This window comes from Canis aureus, chromosome 23 (assembly GCF_053574225.1).
Source record: "Canis aureus isolate CA01 chromosome 23, VMU_Caureus_v.1.0, whole genome shotgun sequence".
Classification (NCBI taxonomy): domain Eukaryota; kingdom Metazoa; phylum Chordata; class Mammalia; order Carnivora; family Canidae; genus Canis; species Canis aureus.
The window spans coordinates 17,375,382-17,381,381 of NC_135633.1; the positions used below are offsets into that span (position 1 = coordinate 17,375,382).

The window sequence follows — 6,000 nt, forward strand, 5'->3', positions numbered from 1 at the left end:
GGCATCCTACAATATTCTTGACTGTACTCCTCAAAAATATCAAAAAGAGGAAAAGTCTGAGAAACTGTCACAGCCAAGAGAAGAAGCCTAATTTAACATGTCAATTAATGTAACATGAGGGCAGACCGGGTGGCTCAGCGGTTTAGCGCCGCCTTCAGCCCAGGGTGTGATCCTCGAGGCCCGGGATCGAGTCCCACGTCAGGCTCCCTGCATGGAGCCTGCTTCTCCCTCTGCCTGTGTCTCTGCCTCTCTCTCTCTCCTTTCTGTGTATTCTCATGAATAAATAAATAAAATCTTTAAAAAAAAATGTAACATGAGATCCTGGAACAGAAAAGGGGCATTAAGTAAAAACTAAACAAATCTGAATAAAGTTTGGTTAATAATAATATATGAGTATAGATTAGTTAATTGTAATAAATATATCATGCTGGGGTGCTTGGCTGGCTCTGTTGGTAGAGCATGCAACTCTTGATCTCGGGTCATGAATTCAATCTTCATGTTGGGCTAGAGCCTACTTTAAAAAAACAAAACAAATATATATATAAAACACACATGTACACATATATATATCATGCTAATGTAAGATGTTAATAATAGGGGAAACCATGTAAGGCTATGTGGGAACTCTATAGTATCTGCTCAGTTTTTCTGTACACCTAAAATGTTCTAAAAAATAAAGTGTATTAATTTAAGAGGAAAAAACCCTACCACTAATTCCATTAGTTCCTAAAAGACGAAGGTTAAACTCAGAAACACAACATGTGCTTAGGACATTTTTCCAAGACAATTTTTATTCTTCACACACACACACCCAAATTACACCACAGCTATGATGAATATTTAGTTTTTCCACAGATATCCCAGCCTCTTTTGTGCCTGAGTCTTTGCATGTGCTGTTCCCTCTGCCTGAAATGCTGTACTCTGCCCATCTCAGCTTAGCTAACTCTTCAATGATTCAACTCAAGTGTTTCCCTTAATTCTTTCAATTTACTTGTCCTGTGACTCTCCACAGCTCTTGAAACATGACATATTCTCTGCAACAACAAACTCTAGCAGAACAAACTGTCCAGATCAAGCACTTCTTTACTACCAAGGTCTGAGCAGCTCCCCAGGCTGTCTCCATCTTTTACATTTTCCAAGGCAAACATCAAACAAAAGCCAAGTATGAACCCTCCCATGCCCACAACAGCAGGAGATCCATATCAAGCTCTCAGGATGGTCCTTTTGTCTTCCTTTCCTTCCACCTTAAGTGATGAGAGAAGCACTCAGTTCTGTTACTCAAGATAGGTGATCAAACTGCACAGCTTTTTTAAAGAAATCCTCTTTATAAATCCTCTCTTTTATACCACTGATGTAGGGGAGCAGCCCAGTGAATTCTGTTATCAGTTTCAAGTGCCTACTTTGAATACCTACAGATTGATTTGTCTTGGCACTTGCTGTGCTCTGACATCTAGCATGTGGTGCTAAATATGTTTATAGGCTTCAACATGCCTTCCCCCATCCTTCTTTGTGCCTTCCCATGCTACAAAGGCTAAAAAGTTAAAACAACTCCCCTGCAGCCGGGATACTAAATTCAATTAAGTGTCTGTCCTCATATGAAACTAGGAAGGCATATGTAGGATGGGAAGCATCACCCCACAGCCATTTTCCCTTCGCAATTAAGGTCATGTGCACCCAACTATAAAAAGCTAGAGGGGCAGCTGGTCTCAGCTTTTCAGTGACTACTCCCCACTTTCCTGGTTGTTAAGAAGCAGCTGGGATGCTCATGGCTACAAGTGACAGAAGAGGCATCAACTTTGTGATCCCCAGATCACAGCCACAGCAGTGCTTTCTTGAACACATTAGTTCTGGCAGTAGTCCCTAACTCTAGCTACTCAGCTCTTCCAACGATTTTGAAAGCACCTAACTTCCTATATTAAATCCTTCTGTGCTTAAAATATCTAGAGTGGTTTCTATATTAGCCTGCTCTGGCTACCATAAGAAAATACAACAACAGAAACTTATTTTCTCATCATTCTGGAGGCTGGAAGTCCAAGATCAAGGTCCAAGATCAGAAGGGTTGGAGTCTTCTGAGACCTCTCTCTTGGTTTGCAGGTGGCCGATATCTTGCTGACTCTTCATATGCTCACCTCTCTGTGCATATACACTCCTGGTGTCTCTCTATGTGCCCTAATTTCCTCTTCTTATAAGGACACCAATCAGATTTGATTTGATTGGGGCCTGCTCTAACATCCTCATTTTAACATAATTATCTCTTCAGATGCCCTCTCTCCAAATGTAGTCACATTCGGAGATAGCGGGGTTTAGAACTTCAATATATGAATTTTGGGGGAGATATAATCTAGTCCATGACACTATCCTTCCCTAAAACCTAATACACATATCTTGATGTATCTGTCCAAACTTTCAATTTAACATCTTTTAACAAATGAATGAATGAATAAACATGGAAGGGCTTCACAGCAAACTTTCATTGTTAGTCATTTTCTTTTCTTCCTAAAGGTTGTTAAATTTCCTTTCCAATCTCTCCACCCTCTGGCTATTTTTTATTGGGCAGTTCTTATGGAAGGCAAAAGAGACCTTTAGTAGCTGCCTGTTGCTGCTTAACAACATTGCCACAGTGCCTGCTCCAGCATATATATATATATATATATATATATATATATATATATATATGTTTAACTGCTTAATACAACACACACTGTTGTGTGAAACTGTCTCACAGTTTCTTTTTTTTTTAAGATTTTATTTATTTATTTGAGAGAGACAAAGAGAGGGAGCATGAGCAGCGAGAGGGAGAAGCAGACTCCCTGCTGAGCAGGGAGCCTGACAATGGGCTCCATCCCAGGACCCTAAGACCATGACCTGAGCTGAAGACAGACGTTTAACCGACTAAGACACCCGGGCACTCCTACCTCAGTTTCTATGGTTCAAAAGCCCAGATATGACATAACAGGACAGGACCCCTTGCTTAGTTTCAGAAGGCTGCTATTAAGTGTCAGCCGGGGCTCTGTCCTCATCTGAAAACAAGCTACTCACCTAGAGAACAAGCTACTCCAAGCTCATTCAGAGTTCAGCTAACAGAATTCAGTTCCTTGTATCTGTAGGGCTCCAGGTTTCAGGTGCATGCTGCCTGTTGAGCCAGCGGCCACCCTCAGCAGTTAAAGGCTGCTCGCGGGTTCTTGGCACATGGAGTTCCTGACATGGCCATTTGCTTCCTCAAAGCCAAGAAGGCAGTTCAGCAAGATGGTATTAAGATCTCATGCAACATAATCAATGATCATGTACATTCCGTCACTTTTGCTGTATTCTCTTGATTAGAAAGAAGTCAGACAAAAAAAAAAAAAAAAAAGAAGTCAGAGGCCACATCCACACCCAAGAAGTGGGGATTATACAAAGGTGTGCACACCAGAAGCCAAGTTCACAGAGGTCACCTTAAGAGTCAGCCTGTTGGCTTCTGCTTTCTTGGCTTTTTCTTCTTCTCCTCTCTGTTAGGGTCTCTGTGATCAGGACCCTGTGCCTATCTGATAACCACAGATGTAGGGAATGGGCATAGGGTCCTCATTCAGAGCAAGTCCCTCTTTATAGTTCATCTGCCTATGCAGGAGCTGTCTGAAAGCAGAGAGCCCAATGGTTTTAGCTGTCCCAGATCTAAGAGTGACAGAAGAATTCAGGCTGTGATGAGAGCCTCAGCTGCCTGAACATCTCCTGGTTGCTATGCCAGGCTCCAAGGAGCCCCCACAGAGAAAGAATTACAGTTATCTGTATTTAACCAAGGCCTCAGAGCCCATGGGATGTTCCTCTGATGGGCCAGGACCTTGCTCATTTTTTTTTTTTAGGTCTCCACTGTTCTGATCCAAGGTCCAGCATATGGTAGGTGCTCAGTATACCTTAGGAAGAATGGATTAGCTCCATAATTAAAAGACAAATGACTGTGAAATCAGAACCAAAAGTACTTAGAGAATTTGTTAAAACACTAAAAAGAGAATTAGATCCATATTCAGTTATAGAAAGGTGGCCAGAATAGGTTAAATAAAAGATAATGTTTCAAGTGATTATGTTTTTTAAAGAAAAAATATATAACTATAGGTATTAGAAATAATAATTGGCATAGTGATTATTGTCCACAATAGTCTATTTATTTTGTCCAGAATAGTCTAGTCTACATTTTATTTTCCTATCATATGTGACATTTTTCTATTTTGATTTAAAACAACGAAAAGAATTACATAGAACACTAGGAAGCCAACTGTTTCATCAATTAATCATGCCTCTTTTCCCTGTTTCCAAATATATGGTTATTAAGCTGATAATTCAGGGAATCCCATTTAACTCAACAAACATTTATGGAAAGCTTACCATAAGCAAGGCATTGGGGGGAATCCCTGGGTGGCTCAGTGGTTTAGCGCCTGCCGTCAGCCCAGAGCATGATCCTGGAGTCCCAGAATCCAGTCTCACATTGGGCTCCTTGCTTGGAGCCTGCTTCTCCCTCTGCCTGTGTCTCTGCCTCTCTCTCTGTGTCTGTCATGAATAAATAAATAAAATCTTAAAAAAAAAAAAATTAAGCAAGGTATGCGGAAGGACCAGACTACTAGGGGTCAGTCTAACTTGATTGTAGTAAAGCGTTACACAGTTTCTCGCAATCCAGTGATGGATAAGCTCAGGAAGGTGAATGGTACAATAGTGTTGTGATAGGATTCTGCAGCTGCTTGAATAGCCATATAAACAGTTGATAAATAACTTCCATCAACAGAAAGTTTCCCATGCAAAGTCACAGTCACTCTTCTTATACTCTGCCATAGTCAACATTTTTATGTATGACTTAAATGAAGAAGATAAGCACAAAGTTTAGAGCAATAGCTAATAGATGAAAAAAGCAAGATGCAAAATAACCTGAACACCATTAAATTCAACAAGAATCACTGTTAAGTTTTGTATTTAGTTTCAAAAAAACCCACAGTACGATTCATGGGGATTCTTGGCTTGGCAGTAGTTCGTGTAAAAAAACAACTGGGTTTTTTTATTGACCACGGATTCATTATGAAGCATTAATGGAATGTGGCTGATAAAAACAAAGGCCAGGGCAATTCCTGACCGCAGTCATAAATCTAGTATCCAGATAAGAAGCTGGCGGTTCAATCCTGTTCTAGTCAGATCGCACTAGAGTTCTATTTTCACGTCTAGGCATTCATTTCACTGTTGGAACATGGCATCCTTAACCCATTTTTGTGAAGAAGTATTTTCTTACACTCCTGCTCCATCCTGTGTTCTCACATACTCCAAAAGAACTGTGCTAAAATGAGGTCTATTCTTCTTACATAGCGAGGTTATAAAGCAATGATCTCACGTGAGCCAGGTTTCTTATATAGATGTCAGCTCTGCCAGCTTTGTGTTGACTTATTCTTTTATTGCAGCCTCCTCTCTGTAGGGACTCAGGTCTAAATCTGGGGATGATGAAATGACCAGAAATCGAACTTACAACCACTACATGCACTCCAAATGACTCCTCCCTCCTACTACAGTCACAACACAACCTTTGTCCTTGAAACAGCTGCCCTGCCTAGATTTTTATTTCTTGTGCAAAGACTCCAAGACACCAGCCTTGAAAAACTTCTATAGGAGTCCAAATCCACTGTTTCATCTGAAAATTGAGATCCCTGCTACTCTCAAATGCAAAGAAGTCATCAGAGTTCAGTAGTAGATGATCTCCTTTCCCTCTCCTATAAATGCCTCTCCTCCCTTACCAGCAATCCCTCCCAACTCTGGCTTCCCTCATTGTCCAGGCCTGAGAAATGGGAGTGTGCAAATGATTAGGAGGTAAAGAGGAAAAGGAGGAGAGAAAGAAAGAAAGAGATTTACCCTGACCCAGATATAGGTCCTTTTGCTATTGTTCCAGCAAATCATGGTTCTCTCCTCTCTTTTCTCTTCATCCCAAACCCTCTTCAGGGCACATACTGCCCAGGGGCTTGGGGAACCTCAGGCTTACAGAGTCTCCTCCTT

General features: G+C 41.0%; 1 long non-coding RNA gene across 1 annotated transcript; it reads right to left on the minus strand.

Annotated features, from left to right (window-relative positions):
• Positions 1-3,034: 3,034 nt before the first annotated feature.
• LOC144294677 (uncharacterized) lies at positions 3,035-5,533 on the minus strand. Its single transcript, XR_013362077.1, has 2 exons — positions 4,360-5,533; positions 3,035-3,312 (listed from the first exon to the last, which is right to left on the minus strand). It is a non-coding gene; the product is annotated as an uncharacterized LOC144294677 (long non-coding RNA).
• Between the last annotated feature and the right edge of the window lie 467 nt (positions 5,534-6,000).